The sequence below is a fragment of the Rutidosis leptorrhynchoides genome, chromosome 5 (genome assembly GCF_046630445.1).
Source record: "Rutidosis leptorrhynchoides isolate AG116_Rl617_1_P2 chromosome 5, CSIRO_AGI_Rlap_v1, whole genome shotgun sequence".
Classification (NCBI taxonomy): domain Eukaryota; kingdom Viridiplantae; phylum Streptophyta; class Magnoliopsida; order Asterales; family Asteraceae; genus Rutidosis; species Rutidosis leptorrhynchoides.
In genome coordinates this window covers 50,203,736-50,222,645 of record NC_092337.1, presented here as the reverse complement: position 1 = coordinate 50,222,645, position 18,910 = coordinate 50,203,736, and positions in this window count along the sequence as shown.

Below are 18,910 nucleotides of genomic sequence, written 5' to 3'. Positions count from 1 at the left end.
TTTTATACATATAAGAAATTGTAATTATTGTAAATTTTAATTATGAGAAAATAATAATTGCCTTAAATTATATGGAGTATGAAATTAAGCCATCCTACACTTATTTAAAATTGTTTTGCAAAATGACTGCGCACAAATCATATTAAGAGAGAGAATTAAGAAAAAGAAAAATAAATTTATTATCGTTTTTGTATTTAAAAAAGACAAAAATGCCCAAATAGTCCCTGTGTTAATGTTATGCTGCTCGATTCATCCCTGTTTTTTGACATCTGCATAATTCATCCTAGAATTAGGTCAATTGTAATGTTCTAGTTTGATCAATGATTTAAATTAAGATTGTAACTTTGATTTTTGATTATGAATAAATTCGTATGTTTTGGTATTTGTTGTTGTGTTACTGTTAGTATGTTAGTCGTCTGATAATCCATTGAGACTTGTTAATGGTATGTTATATTCGAGGCTTGAATTTGAGTCAAATTGCAGACTTGTTAATAGTATGTTATATTGCAGGCTTGAATTTGAGTCAACTTTGGTCCATAATTGCAGACTTGCACACTTTTACTATGATAATACACATGACCAAAAATGTGCAGACTTGCACTATTGTTTGTGCAGACTCAGACCAAAACTGTGCAGACTTGCACACTTATACTATGATAATACACACGATGAGACTATTGTTTGTGCAGACTCAAAGCATTATGAGACTAGAACACTTTACTATGATAATATACAATATGAGAAAGCATTATGAGACTTGCACTATGAGACTATTGTTTGTGGACCCATCAAGTCCTAAAATCTCTTTTTTACATGCTTTAAATCCTTCTTTTAGTGGACCCAAACAAATGTACACCCTTTTAAAAACCCTTCTATCTGATGATGGTTTTGGTTCCAATGTACATATATTATTGTTGTTGTGTTTGGATTTCTTTTCTGCAACTCCAAGCAATAGTCTCTAAGTCTTAAATATTGTTTCATGTGATCACCAATAATTACTTTCTTTGCCTTTGACTTGGCCCTATATGCAGCCATCTTCTTCACTTCCAATTCATATTTTGATGTCATTATCTCTTGAATTGCACATGCCTTAAGATCTGGATCTGCTACTAGGAGTTCACCAATTTCTTTGGATATAAAAGTGGATGACAGTTGTTTAAGTTTCCTCTTTTGTTGACATGTGTGTTCTTCGTGTAAGGTCTTGACAATCAATGTGTCAGGATTTTTACCTTTGAAGCAAGTAAAGTCCAAGGGCATACATGTTTGTTATTGACTTCTCCCAATCCATAACATCTAATTCTTACCCTATCTTTATCATTCTTTTGTGGTTTCGAATCCCTTCTTGTTTCAATTGCATGTAGTCTTGCCTTTTCTTTGATTTCTTTTGTGGTAGAAAACTCTTGCCCAACATAAAACTTGTGATAACATACTTTAATTGGTTCTTCTTCATTAATTTTTCTCAATTCATTCAACCTCAACTTTCTTTGTCACACTCATTTCCACAATCAAATTCATCAAAGTCCACACCTTCAGCTTCAATAACTTCTCCACTATCAAAGACTTGGTTTAGTTTTAACTCTTAGATCATTAATCTCATAATTACCATCATCACTCTCATCTTCTTCAATACCATCTTCACTCTCAGCTTCACTCTCATCTTCACTCTCATCTTGCCTTAAGTTTTGGCAATTAATAACAGTTTTACTTAAAGCAATCTCAGCATCAATTTCATCAATCAAACTTCCTCTTCCTATACAACTAACCCCATGTTCAACATACACATTAATGAATTGAAACTGTTGAATGTAACTTAACATCTTAACAACATCAGATTCTCTTGCTAAAGGAGACAAACCATTATCCAAATCACTGTCAGGTATTCTAAAATGATAATACAAACTTCATCACCTACATTAACAACCTCCTTTACAATGGCATTTAGCTTTTCCATACAAAAAGTAGATGTTTCAATAAAATCAAATGGATTAACATTCCTCCAACGTAGTGTCTTTTAGGGTTATGGATGAATTTACTATGATGATGTAAGTTAATGGCAAAAAGTTCTTGGTATATACCTGAAACAAAAACCATATCAACCATTCTAACATAGTTAAAGAATCAATGTAATAGTACATCTAATCGTTCTGAAAAAAATTATTGAATGTAACAGTAACATAGACATAAACACTAAATATTTATGAAACATTAATTTCGTATAAAAAAACTGACCATATGTATCTTAGATATCGTAATCACAGTTATCTGATCTCTTAAACCAACCATTATCATCAGCCACTGCAGACTCATAAACCTCCCACGTAAAGAAAGAATATTGCTGATGGATGAAAAATTGAAGAATGAAACAACTTTCTACGTATAGGAGGAATATGAAGGGGTGTTTAATCCACGTGACAAGCACGATATAATACAGTAACGGCAAATATAACGTAGGGTAAACGAAAGTTTAAAATAGGGACCAAATTGGGACTTTATATGCAATTTAAGGATGAGTTGTGCAGATTATATAACACATGGATGATTTGGGATACATAACAAAAACACCGGGACGATTTGGGCATTTTTGTCTTTAAAAAATTGTGGTAATATTTCCACTCATAATTTTGATAATACTACTAGAAAAGCCTAAAATACCCTTAAGTGATGTTTTACAAAAATTTTATATTAGAGTTTATTTGAGGGCATTTCTGGAAGATAGCCTTAGACCATTAATAACGCAGTGTGAACACTTTGAAATCACCACCATCACGCCATGATCACGCTGATAATGCTAAAAATTAACATATATTTCATAGCTTTATCCTTTAAGAAAGACAAGCTTTTAGTTGCAATTGTTCTAATTCGTGATATTCGTTTAAATAATAAAAGGTGAAGACAAAAGACAGATTTGACGATTTGAAGACGCAAACGGCCAAAAAGCTAAAAAGTACAAAGTGCAATCCAAGTGGTTTAAATTATTGATGAGAAACGTCTAGAAATTACAAGAGTACAAGCCGCAAAACGCAAAGTACAAGATATTAAATTATACGAAAAGGCGTTCGAAAATCCGGAACCGAGACATGAACCAACTATCAACGTGCGACTCAACGGAGCTAAAAATACAAGTCAACTATGCACAAGAATATAATATAATATATAATTAATTATATATAATATTATATATTATAAATAATCAGCAGCCCACGTTTAATTCATTTGGTGAGCTGGAATCCAAAGCTCCGTGACTGCGGAGCTGTGAAGAAGAAAAGTACCGCACTCGCGGAGCTGTACAGTTCAAAGTGGGCCTATAAAAGACCGCGCATTCTGCTCGATTCATCATCCCTTTTTATTTCTTTCTATCTACGTAATATATATATATATATATATATATATATATATATATATATATATATATATATATATATATATATATATATTATAATTTTAATTTTAATATTAAGTTAATAATAATAAGGTTAAAGTGGCGAATGTTTTAAGGTTTGTAAGTCAAATTTCTGTCCGTGTAACACTACGCGATTAATATTCATCGTAAGTTATGTTCAACCTTTTTAAATTAATGTCTTGTAGCTAAGTTATTATTATGTTTATTTAAGCCGAAGTAATCGTGATGTTGGACTAAATATTAAGACGGGGTTATTGGGCTTTGGACCATAATTGGGGTTTGGACAAAAGACCGACACTTGTGGAAATTGGACTATGGGCTATTAATGGGCTTTATATTTGTTTAACTGAATGATAGTTCGTTAATTTAATATAGAGAATTACAATTTGACGTATCTATAAATAACCACATTCACTCGATCAGACACGATGGGCGGGATATTTATAAATACTAATAATCGTTCATTTGACCGGACACGGGGATGGATTAATAGTCACTGGACTCATTAAAACAGGGGTGGATTACATTCAAGGGTAATTGGTGTAATTGTTAACAAAGTGTTAAAACCTTGGATTACACGCAGTCGATAACCTGGTGTATTCATTAAACAAAGTATTAAGACCTTGTTACAGTTTAAGTCCCCAATTAGTTAGAACATTTGACTTCGGATATAAGGGTAATTTGACGAAGACTTTCGCACTTTATAATTATGACCGATGGACTATTATGGACAAAACCAGATGGACATATCGAATAATCCAGGACAAAGGACAATTAACCCATGGTAATAAATTAAAATCAACACGTCAAACATCATGATTATGGAAGTTTAAATAAGCATAATTCCTTTATTTTATATCTCATCGCACTTTTATTTATCATTTTATTTATCGTACTTTTATTTTATCGCACTTTTAATTATCGTACTTTTAAATTATCGCATTTTTATTTCTCGTCATTTACTTTACGCTTTAAATTAAGTTATATTTAATATTTTACATTAGGTTTTAATTGTGATTTAAGTATTAAAATCGACAAACCGGTCATTAAACGGTAAAAACCCTCTTTTTAATAATAATAAGTACTACTTATATATATATATATATATATATATATATATATATATATATATATATATATATATATATATATATATAGTTTTTAAAATAAATATAGCGTTAAACTTAGCTAGCTCCCTGTGGAACGAACCGGACTTACTAAAAACTACACTACTCTACGATTAGGTACACTGCCTATAAGTGTTGTAGCAAGGTTTAGGTATATCAATTTAATAAATAAATAAATAACTTGTGTAAAATTGTATCGTATTTAATAGTATTTCGTAATAATAATTAATAGTATTACGTACCCCTTCGCTTTAACATCAAGTTTTTGGCGCCGCTGCCGGGGATCGACATAAACGCTATAAAAAAATTAGTTTTTAAGCTATTTTGTAAAAATATATAAGTTTTACAAAATATATATAAAAACATAAAAAAAGAAAAATATATATCTATATTTCTAAGTATGAAATTAAAAAGTTTATATTTTTTTATTACTTTTGTTAAAAGTTTTGAAAACTAATAAGTAAATTTTTTTTTACATTATAACATTTTCTATAAATTAAAATCAGAAATAAAAAAAAAGGAAAATAAAAAAAGAAAACTGAACCTGCATCGTTTGAACCTGCCATCATCTGAGCCTGCATAGCTCCGTAGTCGCGGAGCTCCACACTTACAGAATACCGCAGTTGCGGAGCTGCTCTGACAGCTGTTTGACTGCATTAATTACGAATTTAGGGTGTTAATTAATTATAATTATTATTATTAAACCTAATTAGGGTTTTAATTTAATATATTTAGTTTAGTTTAATTATAATTTGTGATTATTAGTTTTAATTAGTTTTATAAATTAATACTTTTATAAAATAATAATATAAAAATAATATTTTTATAAAATAAGTAATTTTATCATATTTTTTTTGTTTCTTTTTATAAATTGTATATTTTAAACATATAATTCGTAATTTGTATTTTTATCGTTCGTAACTAATTTTAAACTTAGTTTTTGCCGTATTAATTTTATATTTCTAGATTTTTAGGCTTTGCCGTAAAATCCCTTAAGTGCTTTTTCTTTAGATTAAGATTTAGGCGCTTTAGAATTTTACGACGTCACTTATCGCTTTAGTTTTAAATAGATTTTAGTGCCTAATTAAGTTATTGCCGTTTTGGATATAGAATTCCTTTTAAGCTTTAATTCCTTTAGACGCAATTTTTAATATTTAGTTTTTAGACTTTTAAGTTTCGACGCTTTACTTTCTTATTATTATTTTTCGACCTTTTATTTCTCGACGTTTTTCGACGCACTCTTTTTCTTCCTCTTATTTCTCGACGCTCTAGTTTTTAGGACATAGATTTTATCTTCAAAATTTTGACGAAAAATTATTTTAAGCGGTTAAATTGATAGACATCCAAAATTTTCTGGTTCGTAGTAATAGTTGGATTTGTTAGTGGCGAGTTGTGGGCTTCCGATTTAAAGGGTCCTGGCTACCTGCTGCATCTATTGACTATTCGAAACGTGGGCAAAATCAGAAAAGTCTATTAATTTGATAACTTATATAATTTTTTATTTTTATAACTAATAGGATATTCAGTGAATGCACCGAGCAAAACGTTCACCACCTTTCTTACGTTCACCACCTGTAACTCGATCAAGACATCTAGCCAATATTGTCGCCGTTGATTTTTCTTTAGACTCGTCATCAAGTCGACCAAGTACTCCAATTCAAATTTCCGATAATCCATTTTTTGAACCAGACCTCACAATTGAGAACTCGGAGGATATTCAAGGAGAATTCAGAGATCCTGAACCACTAATCATTCCTCCGGAAGCACCAATCATACAACCAGAGATTGTCGAGGAAGAAACCATTAAATCAGAATCCTCTAGTGATTCAGATTCAACAATTTCAATCATGGAAAATCAGGAACCTCTAAGTATGGAAGATCGAATGAGAGCTACACGCACTGACAAAGGTCATGCAATTACTCAAACAGACATTAATGTGCCAGATTATAAAATCAAAGGACAAATCCTACACATGGTAACTAATCAATGCCAATTTAGTGGTACGCCGAAGGAAGATCCAAACGAACATCGTCGTACCTTTAATAGGATCTGTACTCTATTCAAAATCAGAGAAGTTGAGGATGAACAGATCTATCTCATGCTATTTCCCTGAACTTTAAAGGGAGAAGCCAAAGATTGGTTAGAATCGTTACCTGAAGGGGCGATTGACACATGGGATGTCTTAGTTGAGAAATTTCTTAAAAGATTCTTTCCGGCATCTAAAGCCGTGAGACTTCAAGGAGAAATTGTTACGTTCACACAAAAGCCAAATGAAACTTTATATTAAGCGTGGACAAGATTCGGAAAATTGTTGAGAGGATGTCCTAAACATGGTTTAGACACTTATCAAATAGTACAAATATTTTACCAAGGTTGCGACATTACTACACGAAAAGACATCGACATAGCAGCTGGTGGTTCCATTATGAAGAAAATCGCAACTGAAGCTTACAAAATTATTGATAACACAGCCTCCCACTCACATGAGTGGCATCAAGAAAAAGACATCGTTAGATCATCTAAAGCGGCTAGAGCCGATTCTAGCCATGACTTTGATTCCATTTCTGCAAAGTTAGATGCTTTCGAGAGACGAATGGAAAAGATGACTAAAGATATTCACGCAATACGAATTAGTTGTGAGCAGTGTGGAGGACCACATTTGACAAAAGATTGTCTCAGTATTGAACAAACAATGGAACAAAGAGAGAATGTTTCGTACATGAATCAAAGGCCTGGAAATAATTATCAGAATAATTATCAACCGCCAAGACCAAAATACAATCAAAATTAGAATTATAACCGAAATGTTCCATACAACAACCAACAAGGTCCTAGCAATCAAAAAGTATCTAATAATACTTACAACCAGCAAAGACCTATTTTTCCAAATAAACCACCACAAACCGATGATAAAAAGCCAAATTTAGAAGATATGATGTCAAAGCTAGTTGAATTTCAAACGCAGTTTTTCACATCTCAGAAACAAACTAATGAGCAAAATGCTCAAGCATTTAGAAATCAACAAGCTTCAATCCAAAATCTGGAACAAGAAGTGAGCAACCTAGCAAGGTTAATAGGTGAAAGAAAACCAGGGAGTCTACCCAGCGATACAAATGCTAACCCCCGAAATGAAACAGCTAAAGCCATTACCACAAGAAGTGGTATTACACTAAAACCACTCGAAATACCTGTAATTTCTGATGGCTCTATTCCTACTCCACAAGCACCACAGCCTGAGCAAGATAAGGAAACATAACCGGTAGTTGGAAAGGTTAATGAAGATAACACAGTTAAGGCAAAGCCTTATGTTAAACCATACCAACCACCGCTTCCTTACCCGAGTAAAATGAAAAAAGAAAGACTTGAAGCCGAGCAATCCAAATTCTTGGATATGTTTAAACAAATAAATGTCAATCTTCCTTTCATTGATGTGATTTCAGGAATGCCAAGATATGCCAAATTCCTGAAAGGTCTAATTACAAATAGAAAGAAAATGGAAGAACTCTCGGCTGTTACTATGAATGCTAATTGTTCTGCAGTGCTGTTGAATAAACTACCAGAAAAACTCTCAGATCCAGAAAGTTTCACAATTCCATGTTTTCTGGGTAGTCTTAGTTCAATAGAAGCATTGGCAGACTTAGGTGCTAGTATAAATTTAATGCCGTATTCACTATACGCTAAACTAGACCTTGGAGAATTGAAACCAACACGAATAAGCATACAACTAGCCGATCGATCAGTAAAATATCTTAGAGGGATAAAGGAAAACATGCTAGTTAAAGTTGGTACTGTAGTATTTCCAGTAGATTTTGTTTTTCTGGACATGGAAGAAGATTCTCGAGTTTATCTCATATTAGGAAGACCATTCTTAAACACGACTAAAGCAATAATAGACATGTTTGGTAAGAAACTGACCCTAAGTATAGAGAACGAGAGTGTTACTTTTTCTGTTGATAGAGCTATGCAACAACCGCAATCTGCAGATGATACATGTTATTATATTCAAACTATAGATTCACAAGAAGAATTGTTATAAGAATTTCTAGAATTACAAGGAACAGGAGAATGTTCTTTAGGAGAAGGAACTAAACCAATTGATGAAGCTGAAATGTTAGCTACACTTATGGCTAATGATTATGAACCAACAACAGAAGAACTTCAAATGCTAAAAGAGGAAGACAGATATCGATACAAATCATCGATAGAAGAACCACCGATATTAGAGTTAAAGCCACTTCCAAACCATTTGGAATACGCTTATTTACATGGTGAATCTGAATTACCTGTAATAATATCGTCTTCTCTTACGGAAAATGAAAAATCTCAACTCATTTCTGTGCTAAAAGCTCATAAACCAGCTATTGCATGGAAGATTCATGACATTAAAGGCATAAGTCCTTCGTATTGCACACATAAAATTCTTATGGAAGAAAATCATAAAACCTATGTGCAACGCCAATGAAGACTAAATCCTAATATGCAAGATGTTGTTAAGAAAGAAATTATTAAACTGCTAGATGCAGGTTTAATTTATCCAATCTCTGATAGTCCATGGGTAAGCCCAGTTCAATGTGTACCTAAGAAGGGTGGCATGACTGTCATCACAAATGAAAAAGATGAGCTTATTCCTACTAGGACTGTAACAGGATGGCGTGTTTGTATTTATTATAGAAAATTAAATGACGCCACCAGAAAAGATCACTTTCCCTTACCTTTCATTGATCAAATGTTGGAAAGGTTAGCTGGGAATAGTTACTATTGTTTTCTTGATGGTTTCTCTGGATATTTTCAAATTCAAATTGCACCTGAGGACCAAGAAAAAACCACATTCACGTGCCCTTATGGTACTTTTGCTTACAAATGCATGTCATTTGGACTTTGCAATGTCCCTGCAACCTTTCAAAGGTGCATGATGGCGATTTTTCACGACATGATAGAAGAATGCATGGAAGTTTTCATGGATGACTTTTCAGTCTTCGGTGATACTTTTGAAACATGTCTAGTTATTCTTGAACGAATGCTTATTAGATGTGAGCAATCAAATCTAGTACTTAATTGGGAGAAATGCCATTTCATGGTTAAAGAAGGCATCATTCTTGGTCATAAAATTTCAAAGGAAGGAATTGAAGTGGATAGAGCTAAAGTAGATGTAATTGCTAAACTTTCACATCCCACCAATGTTAGAGGAGTTAGGAGTTTTCTAGGGCATGCCGGTTTTTACCGACATTTCATAAAAGATTTTTCTAAAATTGCCACTCCTATGAATAAACTCCTAGAAAAAGATGCTCCATTCATCCTTTCAGATGAATGCATCAAATCTTTTAATATTCTTAAAGAAAAACTCACTAATGCGCCGATCATGATAACTCCAAATTGGAATCTACCATTTGAACTCGCGTGCGATGCAAGTGATTTTGCAATGGGAGCCGTTTTTGGACAAAGGATTGAAAAACGATTTCAACCTATATATTACGCTAGTAAGACGTTACAAGGATCACAAATGAATTACACAACTACTAAAAAAGAACTCCTTTCTATTGTCTTTGCTTTTGACAAATTTCGTTCATATCTCGTTCTAGCTAAAACGGTGGTCTATACCGATCATTCTGCTCTTAGATACCTATTTTCAAAATAAGATGTCAAACCACGATTAATCCGTTGAATCTTACTCTTACAAGAGTTCGATATTGAAATCTGAGACAAAAAGGGAGCAGAAAATCTCGCCGCTGATCATCTTTCTCGTCTTGAAAATCCTGAATTAGAAGTTCTAAATGAATCGGCTATACAAAATAACTTTCCTGATGAATATCTCTTGAAAATCGATTATAATGAAATTCCATGGTTTCAGACTATGCAAACTACTTAGTATGTGGATTCCTTGAAAAAAGGTTGTCGTACCAAAAACGAAAGAAATTCTTTAGTAATATAAAACACTATTTTTGAAAAGATCCACATTTGTTTAAAAGTTGTCCCGATGGAATAATACACCGATGTGTATTCGGAGATGAAGCTAGTCAAATCTTAAACCATTGTCACACCGGACCAACAGGAGGGCATTATGGGCCTCAACTCACAGCAAGAAAAGTCTACGACGCTGGATTCTATTGGCCTACAATTTTCAAAGACGCACACCTTCTTTGTAAATCCTGTGATGCTTGTCAAAGGGCCAGAAAAATAAGTCAACGTGATGAAATGCCACAAAATGTCATTCAAGTATGTGAAGTATTTGACGTTTAGGGTATTGACTTTATGGGTCCATTTCCAAAATCTCATAATAATCTCTACATTCTCGTTGCCATTGATTATGTATCTAAATGGGCGGAAGCACAAGCTCTTTCAACTAACAATGCACGAGTTGTAGTTAACTTCTTAAAACGTATTTTTGCTAAGTGATCGGGGTACTCATTTATGTAATAATCAACTTGAGAAAGTTCTCAAAAGATATGGAGTAACTCATAAAATCTCAACCGCTTATCATCCACAAATAAGTGAACAAGTTGAAAATACCAACCGAGCTTTAAAATGTATTCTAGAGAAAACTGTAGGATCAAATTCGAAGGAATGGTCCATGAAATTGGAGGATGGACTCTGGGCTTTTAGAACAGCCTACAAAACTCCAATTGGAACCACACCTTTTAAACTCGTTTACGGAAAAGCATGTCATCTTCCAGTAGAAATTGAGCACAAAGCATTTTGGTCTTTGAAGACATGTAATCTTGATTTGCATGAAGCTGGACGTCTACGGTTAAGTCAATTAAACGAATTAGAAGAATTAAGACATGATGCATATGAAAATTCGTTAATCTATAAGGAAAAAACGAAGAAATGGCATGATAAAAGAATCAGAAGTTTAAAAGAATTTAAGGAAGGAGACCGAGTTCTTCTTTTCAATTCACGATTCAAGCTATTTCCTAGAAAATTGAAATCAAGATGGTCTGGACCATTCATAGTCAAAAGAGTTTTCCCATACGGAACAATAGAGTTAATAAATTCAAATGGGATTGAATTTAAAGTTAATGGTCACAGAGTTAAACATTACATACATGATCCAATGGAAGTTGATAATGAAGTTAATCACAATTTCGACACCACAGCTAACTAAGTGTGGGGAGATTCAAATGTTTTAAAGGATAATATAATGCTGTCTAGGGTTAGATTTTCTGTTTTTGTATAGTTTCCGAGAATGGAATCCGAATGGTATTTCCCTAGCAGACCCTAAAGAACTAGTCTTCTTCCCCCATTCTGAATTTTTATGTTTATTAGGTTTTACGAGATGAAGAATTCCTTTGATTTGAACCATGGTCTAATGCTACATGCTTTGATTGCTAAACTTAATAATGACACTGATGTGGTGAAACAGTACCTTTATTTATGAACGGATTTGAGTTATTTTGTTACACGAATTGATTTATTGTATATGTAGTGTTTTAATGAATTCAGGTTGATTTCACACATATATAGGCAACTAGTCCTATCCGCGTAGTTTAGTTTTATAGGTAAATCCGATTCGTTCCACAGGGAGATGGAGTGTTAAATGGTTTTTAATAGTCTTTGAAGTTAAACTTATTTAAAGGGGGTTTTAGATTAGGAATTTAGAATACTACATAATAATAATAAAATATAACTAAATCTTAATTTAATTTAACTACTTATTAATTATACGGATACATGATTTATAAGTATTAACTTAAAAGTGAACTAAATGAAACTATATTATTTGTGATAAAACAATTGTATTATTAAATGGTAATAAGTAAAACAATAATCTTGCATTAAAACTAAATGATTAGGAATTTGTTTTAAACAATAAAATACAAATCTATTTAAATTAACTAAATAATAATTTTTAATTAAATTAAAGATGAATTATAGGAAATTATAATAATTAAACTAATTATAAATTAATTACTTTAAAATAATAATAAAAGATTTAATTTAAACTTTGGAATGTAACTAAATTCGTAACAGTACTGATATTACACTTACGCGTTTCGTGTACGTACATATGCGTTTCGCGTATATGTTTAATGATACGCGGTTCGTGTGAAATTGTACACGATCCGCGTATGGTTTATTCGATGTGACAAAACAGTACTGGTTCAACCGAAGTACATTGATTTATATTTTCAATTTTTGCTGTATAATAACAATACGTAAATAAATAACAAATATAATTATTTGAAATATATAAATAGGAGTGTTCACTTAAATGTTTCACCTCTAGATCCATGGATTGTTTTAAGTTTAAGCTCTATTAAAATGTTTAGTATAAAACTTTATATTTTTTTCTTTCGAATAAATGAAGTTTTAACTAGCTAAATTAAGTCTAATTTTCATCGGATCTTATTTAGATAGTTACTATTTCCCAAGTATTTAAATTGAGACCCAACCCAGTTTTGACTTTCGCCAAAACCCAAATCATAACGGTTTCCCTTTTTACAATTTCACTATTATATACCTAATGATATTACCCAAATCACCGAACTTTATTTCTAATTTAGTGTTAATAAATTATTCATAAGTTCGTCTAAATCACTTTTAATGTTGAAGCTTAATTTATATAAATAAAAATAACTTTCGTTATTTGAATCTAATAAATTAAGTGACAAGGGTTAAATATCTAAATACATAATAATGGTTCTTTTAATTAGGCTCAATGTTAAAAATACTTAAGTTACATTTTAATTTTTACAATTGATAACAATCCATTTCACTAGGGGCTCTACATCTAAGTAAACACTAGGGAAATTTAGCTACTCATTATACTAGGGTAAACATAAAAAATATAAATATACAAACATAACATAATAATAACGATAAAAATTGATAACGATAATTTTAATAGAATATACTTACTAAAATCTTCACTTTTATTTACTTCAAATGGTAGAAAATTACAATAACAACACCCTTGCACTCAAACAATAATACCCTTAATCACGAACAATACACCCTTAATATTGAAACTATCCTAAAAATTGAACTTGAAAATTAATTGGAACTGAACTTAATTTATACGGAGTACAAAGATACTAATAAAATGGTGATAATATCCCTCTGCTCTCTATTTTGCTATGTATATTTGTGTTGTATGGATTTGTGTACTGACCACTTCTCCCTGTCTGTGTAATGTACTCCATATTATATCATAGTATTAGAAGTAGTAGGTAGACTTCTCTCTGATCCCTTTTTGCTGTAAAAGACTGGAAAGTGAATTATTCCCTTAAGCATGCGTATAAATATAGTTAATATATATTAAAAAGCAACCGTCCCATGTGAACTTGGAATCTGAATCTGGATCAAACATTACGCGTTTCGCGTAGGTCTTCACACGTTTCGCTTAGGAGTTAAGTAGAATCTGGAATTTAGCCACAATATTACGCGTTTCGCGTAAGGTATTACGCGATCCGCGTAGGAGTAAACTGCAGTTTTTTATTTTTATTTTTAATTTTATGTTTGTTCTTTGTTGACCCCGTGTTGTCGTATATTGACTTGGAACTTTCATTTGAACTGCTTTCCTTCGATCATCTTGGACTTTGTTTCGGATAAACGTTATCTCGATATATATTTGGTTAAAACCCGTCGTTTATTATCATTTCTTCAAACTTCAAGCTCGCGTTTACTTTTGTCATTTTTCTCGTGAATTATGCATTTGAATGTCTTCGTTTCGGTAAAAGTCGATGAAATATAAATGATATTGCGTCGAAATATATGTATGTTTAAAGCAATATCAAAATACCCCACACTTGAACGTTGCTTGTCCTCAAGCAATTACATCTTTTTAAATAGAATCGGAACATTACATATTTTTCCATGTCGAAAATTAAATCACACAACATATTCCACACGAAATGAAAACACACACTATATGGAATAAGTTGGAAACACTACATAATATTTATTTGATTACACGCACACCACACGAAATGAAATTCTGACAACAGAAACAAAGTTGAAACTCGTGATTAAGGTTTAAAAATTTGGATCCTTAGGGAAAATTGGACCTTGTGAAAACGTTTTATGATTTTATAAAACGGCATGCTAGTTTTTACACTAGACACATTTTACGATTTTAATCTCAAATTCCGATCGAGGGTAACTGAAAACCGTAGTCTCAGTCAGCGATTAGCAAGCTATCCGCCCCCATGATTGAAGTATCATGGAACTTGAAACCGAATGTCCTAAAACTGGTTTTACACAATATAATTCATAAAATAGCATAAGTTTTAGAATAAAATTATATCGTGTTCAAATATCATCGGTGAACCATGAGTTTGCACACCTCAATTTGTTATGGCATATGTATGTTGACCGCGGTCAAACATAGATGCAGTTGATCTTTACGGAGATCATCCATCTGGGGATTAGATTCATTAGTCTTAAAAGCTAATTTGCAATGTGCCCCCCCATTGTACGAGACAGATCCATCTCATGGTTAGGATAAGTCTGACCACCAAAAACCCTGTTTGATGCTGAGGTGAGGTGGATTTCCAGCCGATGATAGAGATGACTTTTCAAGATTTTTCGTCAACCTACAGCTGTTCTGGACTACATCTTCTAACATAAGTTAGCAAGTGTGTCATTTTGGAAGACTTTACTTCCTTAAGGGATGGACTTGATTCATCCTTTATTACTCATATCAATGGGATATTCAGGTTTATACATTCCAAAGTAATGATATCTGCAATAACTTCATAGAAACATGTGATAAATGGTTTTAAACATATAGGTTTATAAATTCTGTTATACTTGGTTTTCTTTTATAGGTTTTAATCAAATAAACTTATGTATTTTTAATGTATGGAGATAATAATTTCGGTTTTTGACACCTAATCTTTAATTGCTCGTAATTACCTTAAAAATTGACTAGATATATTTGTTTAAAAATGTTCAAAATTTTCATTAAAACCTACAATTTATAAGTTATCGAGAATTTATATATTCCCACCCCACACTTAAGATTATATAATGCCCTCATTACATAAAATCAGATTAAATGTATAAATTTGAGAGGACAAAAAGTGTAAAGTATATGGAACTTCCTTTGTTAAGTAATTGGACATTGTAAAATTCTTAGTGTATGAACATATCCAATCCTCATATCACAATAATACTTTCGTGTTTCGTTATGTCGAATCTCATCATCTTAAGTACCTGTCAACAAATATGTTAATCACACACAAGATGGGGTTGTACTTTAGTAGTACAAAAAATATTACCCCACACTAAAAGTTTTTGTATATATAAAATATATAAAAGTAAAAGTAAATACTTAAAACACATCATAAAAATCATTTTTTTATAAACAATATAAAATAAAAAATAAAAAAACTAAAAACTAGAAAAATGGCCATACAGGGCCTCCTTGATCTTCCTGTTCCTGTTGTTGTTGCTGCCGCTGTTCATTTTGGCGTTGTTCCTCGTAAAAACGCCGATAAGCATCCTGACTTGCAGCTAGAGCAGCGTTGGGATCATAAGGTGGAGGTAGAGGATCACCGGGTGCTTGCCAAGGGGTGTATGAAGGATAGGCTGAGGGTGCGTAATGCTGTGGGTTAGCTGCATATAGATATGCCTGATGATGTACCCACTCAAGTTGTGCTCCCTGGCCCCTTTGATCATATCGGATGTTTTCTAACATATTACCCTGAGCTAGTTGGGTATTCCTAATGTCCCCTAATTGCCGAGACAAACTAGTGTACTGATTTTCTGATCTCTGTCCCCAAGTTTCATATGAGTTCCTTACATCTAAACTCAATGAATTAAACGAATTTTGTAACATATCGAAATCAGAAGTACCTACATTAGACGAACTAGCCTGATCTGGCTGTCTCCGTCTTCTCCTAGTATCTCGCTCAGGTTCATCATCTTCCTCCATAGGAGTGGGAGCAACAACTTCTTGTCGTCTTAAACTAATTACCCCACCCCTCACTTGTATAGCTTTTGCAGTTTTATATACATCCAATCCTAAAGTTTTAACGGCTTGATCTACCGGTATGATTGGAGGTTCTGATTCACTCGGGTCGAGTCCGAACCAGTTTCCTAAACAAGTGATATAGTGACCCCCCGACATGTCACTTGATCCTCTAGCACCCTTACCTACATGAGCCAAGAAGTAGGCAACTCCATAGGGTATACTGACAAAAGTATCCCTATCTCTGATCACATCTAAATACCAAAGGTCAATATAATTAATTTTATCTGTATTACCAAATGACCTTTGGTTTATTGTGTTCGCTATAAATTTATGAATTATTCTAAACCGAACATCAGTGATCTTTAGGTATAATTCTTGATCGGCCTCATATCTATTTCTATTAGTAAAAGATTGCCAAACTCTCCCAGAATCATAATTACCTGTATACCTAGCCCCAGTAAAAATATACTCCCTAAAACCGGGAGTCAACATCTCCTCGACGGTGTAAATCCCCAACGCGTTAGTCACATTGCTTAGGGACATTCTTCTATCTACCCCACCCAGTCTAAATTGCTCATTCTAACAGTAGAATAGAATTCTAAGCACCATTCTCTATATACAGGACTATTTAAACTAAATAACCTCTCAAAATCATTAAAAACCAAATTCATCCCAAATTCGTTTATGAAACTTTGGTTTAAAATTTCCCTTATTTGTGTATCTAAGTTGACTGGGTGTCCTAAGGGAGCCCAGTCCACAACATATACTGGAGAGGTGTTTCTATTGATTAGAGAAAGTAAGTCCTTAACCTTTTTCACCCGTTGAGGTAAATCATTAGGGAATCTCAGGTTCGAGTGTAAGGTTTGGAGTTGTTGTTCCATTTGTGTTGTTACTTGTTCCTCTTCTTGCTGTTGGTTTACAGCCCTCATTCTAAATAATCCATGCATAATTTTTTAAAACAAGAAAATCGTCCCAATTGGGTATGGTAATATTAGCAAATAATCCATATTCAGCATACAAGCTTGTTTTCAACACCGCCGGAACTAATATATCAACAACAGTTAAAGGTTTACTTCTAAAAATTAAAACAAACAAAAATAAACCAAAGAAAATTCAATATAATCAATCAAGTTTCATAAACAAAGTTTAATTTACAAGTGGAAACATTCAATGAACTAAGCATATATAATTCAATTCAATCACATTGCGTGCATTCCAGCTTCTAAATAACCCTTAACATCATTACAACTCATACTTGATTCATGACAATAACAAAAATTATTAAATTTAGACAAAAAATGAAATCACAAAATCAAATAATTAAATTCATGTTCAAAGGTTCTACTACTATCAAAACAGTTAAAAATAGCTAATTATAATCAAAATAACACAATTCAATAGCAATTCATCAATTTTCCCCAATATATATAAACCCTAACTTTGAAATAATCAATTAAACATCAAATTCTTATGTTAATCGGGTTTAACATCACACTAACAACATAGTTATAGCAATAATCGAGCAAAATTCAACAATATCATGCATTAATTCGGATTAAAGCTATAAAAATAATAAATGAAAAAGTTGAAGAACAAGTGGTAAAAACGGGTTTAGGACCCTTACCAATCTCGGCATGTTGAAAAATGGAAGAATTGGAAGAGATTGATAGTGTTAATTAGATTTTTTGGGTGATTTTTGTGGGTTTTTGGGTTCCCTTCTCGTCCACAGCAAACAAAAAAATAAAATAGAGTGTGAAGAACAAGTGCTGGTCGATCAGTTATCTTTTCTGGTTTTGCACATTACACGTTCCGCGTAGGAATACGCATTTCGCGTAGTTTATAATTCTACGCGTTTCGCGTGGATGTCCACACGTTCGCGTAAGTGTTAGGACCCTTTTTTTTTTTTAAGTACTTAAATTTCAAAATATCATTTTTAAATTTATATTTGTTGTAACGGAAATTTCGGTTGTTATACCTAGTTTTTATCCGTTTATAAATTTTCAAATTCAATTTATAAAATTTAATTCTTTAAAAGTTAAAGTTTTAATATTTTTCGAAAATAACTTAGAAATAAAAAAAAAAACTCTATTTTTCTTTTTCTTTTTAAATTTTTTTAAAATTAAAAGAAAATTAATATTTTAAAATTTTAAAAACAAGTACATGAAAAATAAAAATTAAATGAATTTAAATACACTATATTATATATATATATATATATATATATATATATATATATATATATATATATATATATATATACTTTCAAATCAACTAATTTTCAAACTTAAAACTTTGTTTCCTATCAACTAGGTAGAGATAATCTCAGTTGTTACACCTATCATTACCCACGACAAAGTTTACAAATTATATATTTTTACGGTTATTGATAAAAAAGTATATTTTTAGTAGTTTTAATTTTTCTTTTGTTTTTGTGGTTTACTATATAAAAGATATATTATGAATCCAAC